The 13,680-nt window shown below is 42.6% G+C and overlaps 1 protein-coding gene across 1 annotated transcript in view; it reads left to right on the top strand.

Moving 5' to 3' along the window:
* Window positions 1–13,680, top strand: part of ALK (ALK receptor tyrosine kinase) — a gene marked incomplete at both ends in the record, with an annotated part of 325,717 nt that overhangs the window by 68,600 nt on the left and 243,437 nt on the right. The gene's annotated exons all lie outside the window — the stretch shown is intronic.

Raw genomic sequence — 13,680 nt, 5'->3', positions numbered from 1 at the left:
ACTGTCATTGAGAGAGGGGTATTAGGCAGGCCTTGGTAAAATCTGTAAAAATGATTGTTTTAAAAGACCTTTCTGACTCTGAAACCAGAAATTATGAAAAGGATGAATGCTCTTGCCTCCCTCACTGATGGATCACAAACTTTCCAGAGTGGCTCTCTGCAGCTCCACACATGCTGGTCCAGCTTACTGTGTTCCCTGATGGATCCACTGCTTGCACTGTGAGACAGTTAAAGGTACAGCTAGGACCAGAGGTTTGGGCAGCCTGTGAACAGAAAGGCCACATTTTTTTGGCAAAGGAAAGGAAAACGTGTGCCTGCCACTGTTACCAAGGAAGGGTGTGAATATAAGGAGCAATGGCATCATTCTGCTGGGGATTCAGTCTGTTGTAATTCCCACAGTGTGTTGTGCTGTCTCTGACATGCAGCTCCCTCTCTGTCAGTACAAATAAATATCTTGTCAGACACGTAAGAATTAGAATGACTTACCTTGTTTTCTAATGGCAGATTTTCCATCAGGAAATATCATTTTGAAAACTACACTTCCTATGGGAATATATCAATTTACATAAAATGCTGGGGTCTTTTCCAGCCTGGGAGAAAATGAAGTGTTTTGACCTTACCACGATGAAGCATTTGGATCATTTACTTCATTTAAAACTATACTATAGTATACTTCACTGTAAAATTGACACGAGACATTTAAATTTACATGCCTTTGCACAAAAGCATTTGCTCCCAAGCTATTTTCCTATATAATATTTTATTTCCAGGAAACTTCATATTTATTCCTGTTCACTCCAACATATGGAATGGAAAGAAAGAGAAATCAATGGAGTTTCCTGCAAAGCAGAAATTCAGATTGCTGCTTGGATCCAGCACCTACTCAGTACCACAGGCATTTGACAGACCAACTGGTGCATAGCTGGAGCACCACACAAAGCAAACAAGCAGAAAACCCCAAGGGCTGAAATCTGTTCCCAGTAAATATTTGAGTAATTTCAAAGTATTCATCAACTGCGATCTGTCCATGAACAATTCGCAAACAGCCAACAAGTGCCAAATTTCACAAACTGTTCAGTGCAAATCGTTTGCCTCTTCACTGTGACTGAGACGTGTGTCATTAAGAAGCCAACTGTTCTTCTTAAACAGGGCTTTTACCCTCGCCATAGTAAAACCTGCAGGACTATAGTTTAAGGGAAATAATACTTTGAAAACCTTGCTTAGGTGTTTCTTCATAAAAATTTTATCCAAGCCCAGTGATCACCATTACTCCCCTTTCAGTGTGGCACTCATCACAGAAGGTGCTGTATAACCCAACAAAAATCAACTTGCCGGTTTCCCTAGTAGGCTGACGGAAGAGGTCTGTATACTCTTCTAGATGTGGAAAATGAGGCACAGGCTGCTAATTCTTTTACAGCATTTGGGGCTGGCAGTGGAAAAGTAGCAGTGCTAGCCTTTCCTAGCCTCCTCTCTTTTAGTCTGCCCCTCTTATCATCATCTCTAAGTTCACTGCTGAAAGTACTTTGATTTCAAGACATGCACACAGATAAAACATTCCACGCTCAGAGACTAAAGGTAAAACTAAAAAACCAAAAAAAACACCCCCAACCCAACACTGAAACAGTTCACTGAAGGCAGCTAGTGATGAGTCCTCCTTGATTATTGCTTAAGGGCCGCTATTTGCAAGCCCCTTATCCCAGGAGGACTTTCTTGGTGAAAAGCCATGGGAGGAAGTCTCGAAGAGGTGTCATCTGTCATGACAAGTTGCCTGTCCTGATGAGTCTGGTGCTGAGACCGCATTATGATGATTGATGAGGCCGTCCGGAGCAGTTAACTCAGCCCTTTGTAATCATTTCTCTTACGGGCTTTTCGGTAATCACTTTGGGAAATACTTTTTGAACAGAGCAGATTCTGGGGGGAAGAGAAGTGAAGTTAATTCTTTTTGGCAGGAATGGATTTAGATGAACATAAATTTGGGGGGAAATGAAAAACAAAAATTGGTATAAAATAAATACCTTATTGTCCTTCTAGATATTCCTGCAAGGCTATTTTGTTCTATTTTTGCATAGATTAAAGCTCCATCCACACAGCAGCTCTGTGCCAGATGTGCAGAATTCCACTTTCACAAGGTAGAGTGAAATCATGTGGCAGAGACAGGGCTGGTCTGCAAGAAGTGGAGACCTCTGTGGGGAAGGGAACAGCAAGGGTTGTTTTTTTTTCTAAACTTTGCTACCATTTTGTGATGTGAATTTGAGCACAGCATTTAATCCCATGGTTTCTTAGTGCCCTTACACAGAAGAAGTACATAACTCTGCAGCAAATCCCATCAGGTCCATTTTTTTTCCCATCTGGTACACATATTCTACTAGTTGTTTAAGAGCTCCTTATGGGCCACTTTTTTTAAGGCCAGCCCTTCTCACCAGGTTCTCGTGCCACATCTGAGGGAGGCTGTGCAGCATGTCAGGATATGTAACAGAGAAAACAGAAAGCACCATCTTTTGTATCACACAACTGAACAGCTCCGGTGGCACCCAGCAGAGGACAGTGGTGGCTGGGGGCATCAGCTGCTTTACAACATCACTCACCTCTCTTACGAGAATTCTGAGGATTACTTAAAACTTAAGATTTTTGGAAAGCAGATATACAGAACAAAATTGTGCCATAGTGCTGAAAAAAACCCAAACCAAAACACGGAACAAACACCAACAAAACAGTGAACAAATCAGGGCATCTCCAGAGTTGCTGCTTCTCGGGTATTTTTTGCACCTGAAAACCAGAATGATGAGTAATTTCCCTTTTGCAATCTCTACTGAGAGTCAACTCAAAGGTGTCTATTTGGGTGAAGGAAGGAGTTTTTTGTGCCTCACACAGGTGCTTTATGGCCTTCATTTTGGCAGCCCTTCCAGAACTTCCTTGAGAAGTACTTTCACATCTAAATACCCCACAGTTGTAGTCAGAGATGCTGTCCTTTACCTTAAGCAAAATTAAATGTTGCAGTGAAAATAGACAATATAAGCACATTGGCATCTTTCCCAGTAAAGGGAATATGAAGTAGTTTTTATTGTTACTGCCAAGACAGCTGTGTTTTAGATTGAAATAGTCATCACACCCTTTTGCTATTTCTAGAAATAATGCAGCTTGCCTACAAATAACAAATGTCTAGTATTTTCTCTGGTACCAAAACACCCTGCACATTTGTTGCTATTCTGCAACACTATATCTTAACAGAAATGCCTAATGCAGCAGATAAATGGGTTGAGCCATACAAATGGCAGGAGCTTCATAACTGTCACAGCTTCACAGTTTGTGTCTGCTGCACATATGTAGGGCGTCGTATCCTTCCTCGGACTGTTCACTTTACGTTACAATATGGCAGGTGTATTTCAAAAGTTTCTTCTCCTAAAATGCCATCTTTGGATTGCCAGATTCCAGAGTTATTCCTTGTATTAAGGCTGGACAAAGCCTCTGGAGCTGCAGTGACCTTTCTGAAGGTGTTCCCTCTGTACAGGCGAGGCGCAGTTTCTATAGGAGACATCACTTCAGGATTTCTGCCTCTTTTGTGCAGGAAATCTCCAGTTTTCACCTGAAGTTCATCTATTTTATTTCCTTTGTTTGTGGCCTATTTTGAATGTGAAGGGGTGGGGATGTCTGGTTTTTAAAAAAGCTCCTGGATTTGTATCTCTGTATGTGAGACCATTATTGAGCCTTCTGCCAACATTATCCTTCACACGCGCTTGCACAATAAGCATAGAATTTCCCTCCTTTCATAGAAGCAATAATGGTAATAATGCTAGTAATGAGGAAAAATAAGGCTGACTTATGCCACTGCTGTTGCTTTCTTCCAAATAACCAGTATTTACTGGCCACCATTTGCAACTGGCATAATTGAGTAGTGCCAGGCAGCGAAACAAGGCCAGTGTGTGCCTGTGGTGGGTTAATGCCAGGTGATAGATGTGTGACTGCTTTGGACATTGCCTCTTGCTCTTTGAGAATGAAGGATGGAGAACATGTCCAAAGAAAGTTTTTTTCTCAAAGAAAGGGGTCTGTGCAGCAGTAGTAAGGGATACAGGGAACCAGAGATCCTGGGGAAACCTGGATAAATCAGCTAGATTGAAGTAAAGACACTTCTCAAATTAACTTGAGCTGAACTGGGACTTTTAAATTGTCTCTTGTGTGTGTGTGCTAGGAACAGCAAGAAAACAGTTTGTCCTTCCTTCTGATAGTGTGGTGGTTTAGACCTGGCTGGAGGCCAGATGCCCACCAAAGTCAGTCCATTACTCCCCTTCTTAGTTGGACAGGGGAGAAAATAAATATAAAGAGGCTCAGGAGTCAAAATAAGGACAGGGAGAGATCATTCTGTCATCAACGACGTGGACAAAACAGACTCAACACAAAGTGAAGAAGAGAGAAACTACTTTATTACACTACGCTACAACTACAAAGAACAGTGAAGAAAAAAAATGGATATGGGAGCGTGACCAGATCTTAAAACACTTTCTCCCCACCATTCCCTTCTTAGCAGACTTTAGTCAGGATTTTGCTCCCTTCTTCCCCCCTGTTCTCAGTACAGGGGGGACAGGGACTGGGGAAAATGGGGTTCTCGGTAGCACCTTCACCCCACCGCTCCATTCTAAGCAGACTTCCCTTTAGCCATGATCTTGCTCCTTTCTTCCCCCTGCTTGCAGTACAGGGGGGCAGGGACTGGGGAAAATGGGGTTCTCGGTTACTTCTTCATGAGCTTTTTTCCTTTTCCAGATCTTAAAACACCTCTAACCTCCCCCCCCCAGCTCCTTTCTTAGCAGACTTCACTCTAGTCATGATTTCACTCCCTTCTTCCCCGCCGATGGCAGCACAGGGGGGCAGGGACTGGGAGATGGGGGCTTCGGTCAGTCCCTTGCAAATTGGTTTTGCTCTCAGCCGGGGGCGGGGGGCATTCATTTCACACACACCCCTGTTGTACCATGGGGTCCTACCCACAGGAGACAGTCCTCCACAAACTTCTCCAATGTGAATCCTTTCCCCAGGGCTTTATCTATTCACCAGCTGCCCTGGTGTGGGTCACTGCTATGGCGGGCAGTCATAAATCACAATGTCTCTCAGTCCCAGTCCTCTGTGGGGTCACCAGCCTCCCCCAGCAAACCTGTTCCAGTGCAAATCTCTCTCACTCAACTCTGTGTCTCCAATTCTCCTCATGGCTGCAAGTGCTGGCAGGGGCTTGTTCCAACGTAGGGTCACAGCTTCTTCTCTATGTCTCCACCTGCTCCATCCAGCGTGGAGCCCCTCCACGGGCTGCAGGTGGGGTCTCAGCCTTTTCCATGGGTTTCTCCACAGGCTGCAGGGGCATCTTTCTCTCTGGCACCTGGGCCGCCTCCTCCCCCGCCCTTCTCCAGCCTTGGTGTCTGCACAGCTCGGTACATCTTCTCGCTCCCTTCTCCGGTGGCAAAATGCAGCTGCTTCCAGGTTGTTTTCTCCTATATGTGATTCTCAGAGGTGCTATGACTATCTCTCGGGCTGCGACTTTGGTCTTGAACTGCTCATTGTTTGTAGTTTAGGCTGGCAGAAAACTCTAACTGCTGCCTAAAGAAACCGTCTCAGCAGCAGAGCCTCACAAAACTGCAACATACAGGCAATAGGTGTGTGAAAATGAACTTCATTTCCTTTCTACCCCCCATCCAAGCTCAATGCTGCAGTGCAGCGCAAGAGAAGTTTTTAAATTCTCAGGTTATGTGTGACTGTAGGCAGATTTGAGTTGGAAGGGGGGCATATGAAAGGAAAGAATGTTCCCTAAACTTTAATACAAGTGTTTCCAGAGCCAGAGGTACTGCCATGGGATGAAAGTGTGGGAGAAGTGAGTTACCACTGTTTTCATTCGGATCAAAAAAAGAAGTCTTTAAAACGTGATGCAGGCTGCTGGCTCTGAGGGTGAAAAACCTCCTGCAGACCACAGAGATTCAGATCTGCATCGAAACCTTCAAATACCCATTCCCCCAACATCTAAATGTTCAAGGGTTTGGGGTTTTTTTGCATGTCCACTGACACTTAAGAAATACAGAGACAAAAATGAGTACTGAATGCCACACCTTGGAAACAGGAGAGACAGATCAAAAGGCAGATGCTGAGAAAGATATGAGCTTCGATTAAAATCTGCAGGAACTGCGGGGTACTGAGTGTGCAAGTATCTGCAGCTCCATTAGAGTGGTAACTGCTCAGTGGTGTAAGTTTGTATGTTTATCCTGGTGTAGCACACAGTCAGTGCCGTACAACAGAGGGTTTTAAGTGTATAAAGAGTAGTGTGTTGTTTCTGGGTTTGTTTCTTTCTTTTACCTTAATCCCAGTGCTTTAAAGTGATGTAGGAAATGTGCAGACCTGATGAGAGACTCCAACTGCTTGTATGTGTTAAATACGGAAGTAGCTATGCAGAAATCCAAGGTAAAGGCACTATATATGTCAGTGTGTGTAATGAGTTCCTAGAACATTGTCAAAACAACCTTTTTTTTTGTTTGTTTGCCTTGAAAGCCTGGCCATTGTGCTGCTAGAGGTTATGTTAACTGTGTGTAGCCGGGGGGAGAATGTGTGTGGAGGAGTAATCTGAGCCACGCAAATAGACGGACACTGGGAATATGTGGGATCAGGACCCCAGCTGTGACAGATGAGAATCATGCTGCTATAACATATTCACTGGTATAGCAATCATACTTGGTTAGTATGCTGTGTATCTCTACATGTGTGTATATACATATAGTATATATGCTGCTATAGCAATCATGCTGGTAAATGACTGGTCTGAAGTCCTTTTGATGAGGAACACTGTAATGCTGAGTCTTTCCAGCAACTGTCCAGCAGGCTCTGGAAGACTCCTTGTGGCTGTGAAAAGAGGCAATATCTAAGGTTGAGACACATGTACCAAACATTAATACTGCATTTCAGTTGCTTTGTTGGAGGCTTTTCTGTGCTACAGTAAAGACATACCCCAGACAACAGTGGAAGGACCACTTCATCCTGCACCTGGGTCGGGACAATTCCCATTATCCATACAGGTTAGGAGATGATGTGCAGTCCTGAGGAAAAGGACTTGGGGATACTCGTAGATGAAAAGCTGGACATGTGCCACCAATGTGCATCTGCAGCCCAGAAGCCAAACCACATTCTGGGCTGCATAAACAGATGTGTGGCCAGCAGATTAAGAAATTTGAATTCAGATCTGCCCCTCTACCCTGCTCTGGTGAGACCTCACCTGGAATACTGTGTCCAGCTTTAGAGGACATGGACCTGTTGGGACATGTCCAGAGGAGGGCCACAAAAATGATCAAAGGGCTGGAGCACCTCTACTATGAAGACAGGATGAGAGAGTTGGGCTTGTCCAGCCTGGAGAAGAGAAAGCTCTGGAGGAACCTTATAGCAGCCTTCAAGTACCTGAAAGGTGCCTATAAGACAGCTGGGGAAGAACTGTTCACGAGGGCATGTAGCAATAGGATGAGGGGCAATGGTTTTAAACTAGAAAAGGGGATATTTAGGTTGGATATTAGGAAAAAAATCTTTAATATGAGGGTGGTAGATCACTGGAACAGATTGCCCAGAGAGGGAGTGGAGGCTCCATCCCTGGAGATACTCAAGGTCAGGCTTGATGGGGCTCTGAGCAACCTGATCTAGTGAAGATGTCCCTGCTTACTGCAGGGGGGTTGGACTGGTTGACCTCTAAAGGTCCCTTCCAACCTAACGCATTCTATGATTCAATGATTCATTTTTACATGTACAGAATGAACTCAGAATGTCTGCAACCTGAAGTGCTTTAGTGTGCCTTAGCAGAAATGTTATCGATTCCACAGACTTTATCTTGCGCTTTCTTGTTGTCTGCAGGGTCTGGAGGTCTGTCCATGCTCCAGGAAACAGCTGGACATAATAGTTTCTGGTTTTCACTGTGTTCCTGATCAGTAATTCAGAGGCACTGGTTATCAGTCCAAAGAGAAGGACAAGTATTGCCCTGACTTGAAATATCAGAGCCCCTCAAAGCGACCACCCCAACACTTTTTCTAGTTGTGATCCTAAAATATTTAAAAGCTGATACAAGGCAAAAGTATCCAAAATTCTGAATGAGTGTTTGTACATGGAGCTCTGCAGCTACAGGGCTTTTCCTCTTTGTTCAGTAAAGCTGCAGGCTAGGCAGGCAGGAGAAGTGCATCCCTTGACACAGTCCTGCTGGTAGCCTCAGCTTTTGAGGGCACACACCAGAGCTGGGAGCAGTTCAATTAGTAACACTCAGTCCTTTGTTTTCTCTGTTTTGCCCACAGAGATGCTTAATTGTGCTGTAAAAGATTATTATGGCAAAGATCAATCTACTGTTGGATTTTTTACAGGTTTCTTGTAGATGAGTAACAACTTTAAGCCATTCCTGGTCTGGTCTGTAATTGAGACCCTGAGCTCTTTATCAGTGATTCATTGCTGTTTTGTGATGTCTTCCCGGGCAGGTCTTCAGCAGCTGCAGAGCATCTGAGAGGCAGTAATATGCTCTAGATGGCAGTATATTTTTAAACTATATTAGCTGAGCTGGGTAGAATATAAACTTGGCCATTTTAATTGTTTTTTTAATGCTCTTTGCATGCCACTTGCTTCCAAAGTAGAAATTAAAAATCTTCTTAGATTTTACAATATACATGCAAATACTAGGAAGAGCTCAGAGGAAGCCAAAAGATATAATACTGTTTTCCCTGGCATTTTTAATAGAAAAATGTGGATTTTCCCTGTAGTAAGCAGCAACACATGATACCTTGCTAATATTTCCCTGTTGCAATGCCTTGATGGAAATGTAATGTGGGTGTTTCATGCTCCTCTTCTTCCAGAGCCAAGGTATGCTCATCAGACATCTCTCAGACTTAGCCCAGACTCTCCTTCCATCAGTACATGTCCATGGGACATGGTAGGCAGAGGGACTGCCTAGTTGGTAGAAGAGAATGGGTCTGCAGGGTACCTATTTTCTGGTTGAATTAGTTGGTTTTGAGGCATCTGGGGTTATGCTCAATCAAAAGTTAATATTCCCTGTGAAAAGGAGATGGAAAAAACCCCACATTGCTGACAGAAAGGGGTGAAAAGAAAGTTTTAAATAAACCTGACAAAGAAAAAAAAACCAAAAGTAGTCTGGGCAGAAGGATAACACAGTCGTTAAGTTAAATGCAGTTTTCTTAGTGACACGTTCTCCATGTAACAGGGAGGGTAACGCTACTCCCAACGTTACTAACCAAGCATCTGCCAGGCAGCACCGCTCATCACTCCCATCCCTCACGCAGCGTGTCTGGCTGAACCCGCTACCCACCCGTCTGCTAAAGCCCACGAAATGCAAATTTCTTCTCTGCAGCATTCCAGCACAGGTTCAGTGACACACATACTACTGTTTATTTGCACACATCAGGCTTTCAATATGACATAAAATCATTGTAACCTAATGCATTATTAAATATATTTTCCAACTGAAAAAAGGCAAACTTGACAGACTGTCAGTGAACATTTTCGTACTTGGGAAAAGGTGTGTAAAGAGAAACCCTGGGATACATCCACCCATTAGTGTAAGTAAAGCTCACGAGCTACTCAGAGCAAGAATCTCCATGGAATGAACTTGCCCTTTGTCTCGTTCTCTGGCTTGAGTATAAAAAAAATTTGAATTTTGCTTCTAAATGTCATTTAGACATGATTTCTATCATCATAGTTGAGTCTGTGGATTATTCACGAAGCCTTTACTTGGGCTGTTGGTTTTGGTGCTGTTCGGTCATCTCAATATAATGTTTTTTGTGCTTTCATGGATAACTAAGTTTGTGAATGGGAAGAGGGGAAAAGGGGAAGTTACTAACAGGCTGTATGAGTACTGGGAGTGTGACCATGAGGATCACTTGTGAATTTGAGCGCTTACACAGAATTCTCAGGCAATCTTTTTCCCTCCAGTTGCATCCCTTCACCTCCCAAAAACCGAAACCCAGAACATTTGTGGAGCCAGGAGCTTTGGAATCTTTTACTGAGACCTCTGGGGTGTATGCTCTCAGCCAGACATGGGCAAGCCTGGATAACTGGCTAATGATAGCCATCCAGGGCGTCAAAAATGCCGGGGTCCTGAGACCAGTTTTGCAAGGTGGAGATGCTGGGCTGCAGGGACCTGCAGTGTTAGATCTGCCTCTTCCCAGGATGTCTTTGCCCTACCTATGGTTCATAGGAGAAGTCTGCAGAGGTTTCCATACCTGGATAGATTATTGTTTGTTGTAATGAAATGAAGTTGTCTTGGTCCCAAGTAGGTTTGGGCTTTCCCCTCCCCTATTTTTTTAACAGGGGAAAAGATAACTGAGTAACTTCCTTTCTGTAAAAATTTACTACCTCTTACTTAGAACTGGAGCAAGCTTTTCTGGAATGTCAGTTGTTTCCAGGGATTGGAAAATCCAAATCTTAATGGGTCCTATTTCTAAACACATCATTGTGCTATTTCCTAACAGCTACTCCATTGATTGCTGTTATAAATCAGAGCCACAAGTACTCCTAGTGTTGATTTCTGACTTCCACTCAAACAAATGTGAATGATTTTGAGATATTTTTCTATAAGTAGATGTAGCTGAAAGTTGATCCGAGTTATTAGTTTACACATCTGTTGCGACTCTGAAATCTAGAGGACAGGTACTTGCAGGTTTGTCACCTCAGATTTACTATGGAGAAACTGGGAATAATGCAGCTCAGCAAAGTCAGAAAGCTTATCCACTGAGGAATGAAGCAATATCCAGAGATAGCAATAAGCAATATTCAGTCATACGTCGGTGCACTTTTTGGTTTAAAACAGCATGGGTGTTTTGATAAAAATTCAATTACATTTCTGCACTGCAAGGAATTTTACAAAATGACATATGTTAATTACTGAGGATAATTCTGCCTTCTTCCAGAAAGGGCAAAAAAGGAGGAAATCCTGTTTGTTTAAAAATTACTCATGCAGGAACCTTTTCTTGCTGTTCCATTTTCATGTGAACATGAGGGGTGATTCTATGAAAGAGGTATTTTTCATTAAAATAATACATAAATATTTTATCTAATGAATTTGTTGCCTTGAGGCTTGAGTTCAGTACACATGAACTATTTTCTATTTTTACCCAAACTCATGGAGGGCTGAATGAATCTCACATCCCCTAAGGAGGTTCCTTTGCACAAGCTTAAAAACAGAAATGTCAAATATACTCTTCAGGTGCACATTTCTAGCTGTGATGGAATACCGTGGGTCAGGATTTGGCCCTGGATATTCCTTTAGGCAGGAATATCGAAGAAATCTCTGTTGTACTTTGCCATACTTCTGGCCACTAAAAATGGAGCTGTCAGCTTCCAGTTGCTAATCCATTATTTTTTTTTAAAGGTTGGGGTTACTGTTGGCAGATGATGGAGCACCCTGGTACAAACAACTGGAATGGGAGGTTAACATATTTAAAAAGGAGACAAAATTTTCTTAGTCCTTTCTGGCTTCTATATGAATTAAATTTTGGAGAGGAGGAAAAAAACCCTTTATTTTCTAAAGTGGCTACAGCATGGTCAACATTTGCATTGCCCTTGCTGCACAAGAAACATTTGTTTGGCTGATACAGTCTTCAGTAATTACCTTTCTGGATGTAAAATGCCCTGGAGGTGGAAGAGGAAAGGTCTCTCCTTTTCCTAACCTATAGCTCACTCTGAAATCAAATCATTCCTCACTGTGAAGAGTAGCCTCTTGGCTATACAAAAACCTTTTACCCAGCATCTTTCGCTGAAGATAACGTAATTGGGAAAGATTCATAACTTCTGATACAATCTTCTTGTCTTCAGGTTCAGACCAATAGTGCAAGCAAATTATTTGAGATGAAGTTCCAAAATTAATCCTAAAGAATATGAGAAAAAAAAAAGAGTTTTTACATTAAAATTAATTCAACTGAGTCCATTCTGTTCTTTAAAAACACAGGAAAAACTTTCCATTTTCTGTCACCCCACCTCTTCCTGTTGGTAGAGGGGAGGTTCAGGTGCCTGGACTGCCCTGTCTTCTCTGTTCAGTTCAACTTTATTTTGTATCTCAGTATCCTGAATGCACTGGTAGAGGTAGACCTGATTTTAAATAATGCATCGCAGTCGTCAAAAGCATTTTTCTGAAGGTGCCAGGGAATTTGGGGTACTGCAGCTGATGGTCACGTCACAGATTCCCAGATAAAGCTGGCCAGGGCAGTAGCAGTGATTTGAGTTCTGTGGCTGCAGTGTTAGGGAGAGAAATGTTTGGTGGGACTTTCTCTCAGATGGTTTTTCCATGGGAACAGAAGTGGCCAGTGAGTTGTTTCTTGTCTGAAGTTTTCACAGGGTGCTGACCCCAAGGCTTGGCCCTCTACCAGTATTAAATGCATGAGGTCTGCATTCTTTTGGGTCTGCTACAGGTAAAGAGGCCCCAGAGGTCTTGTCTGGGGGACATCTGTGATCTGTGTTTAGGGTATTAAATCGTTGCCCATTTTGGAGAGTCACTGGGCACAGCTATTTTGTATTGGGGGCACTGATACTGGTCAAGACAGTTCATATCAGGCAAAATGCATGTTACTTTTAAACCCAGCTTATTTCAGGAGCTCATTTTTAGTCTTGTTATTCTTTTACATATTATTTTATATTAGCATCAAAATGAAGCACTTTTGCAGGAAAAAGTCTGGTTTTAGCAAGTATTATAGCTATAGTCAAGAAACCTGACATGATTTGCCAGAACCAACCCTTTCAGGGGCTACTGAAAGACATGTCATCTATGTCTTGATGTTAGGAAGGAAAAGCCAATGTGAGGGTCATTCCATGGTTACCTATCATTTCATCATTGACAGCTGAAGACAGGACACTCGGTTTGATACCTGTCCTCATAAATCACCAGCCCAATCTTCTGTGCCGCGACGTTGAACACAACAATAGGGGGTATTTAGTTATTGTAGCGTAACTTAGCACAGAGACCTGGTTTAATTGAGCCATTAGGAATATTAAATTTTTTCCACCCAAGAATGGCTTACGATCCAGCGTGATGACCGTTCTTCTATCGCTCAAAGCAATGAGCAAGAGTTACAGCTCTTACCTGAGAATGGTTATTTTTCTCTTGGTTTTGCTATCTTTACTCAGGGTACTAAAAACCAGATCTCACTGAGAATGAGGTAGGGCACAACTAAGACATGGTTTCTGACAAGTCTCTCTGAAATGTTCAAGATTTTCCTTCAGTGGAAAGGGGAAGCGGGGCTAAGAGATTTAACAGAATCAAAGCAGTGTTTTCCCCAAGGCTTTAGCCATTTACTTTGTTGGCTATTATCCTCTTAACTGTGTCTTTTGCTATCCATAACTATTTATCCATTCAAGGAGGCAGTTCTCCAGCGCTCGGAATTAATTATTACCCTAAGTTAGTTAATTCCTATTGTTACAGAAAGTTTTAGCAAACTTTTTATTGAGAGGTATTACCAAATTGTTCTGCTGTTATTACAGCAAAACCTAACATTGCACCTAAACTAAAAGAATTCAAGCAAGCAACTATAGTATTCTTACTTGACAACCCCCCCAAAACATTTAATTGATGAAAAATGTACTTATAATTTTCTTTCAGAGTAACAAGTTCTTTATGACTTCTCTGAGAACTCCGAATTTATCAGTAATCCTGAGATTTATTTTGTTCCATCAAACCAACCTCCAAAACACA

Source organism: Gallinula chloropus, assembly GCF_964237585.1.
Source record: "Gallinula chloropus genome assembly, chromosome: 3".
NCBI lineage: Eukaryota > Metazoa > Chordata > Aves > Gruiformes > Rallidae > Gallinula > Gallinula chloropus.
The sequence above is the reverse complement of the archived record's forward strand: the minus strand, read 5'-3'. Positions and strand labels throughout refer to the sequence as shown.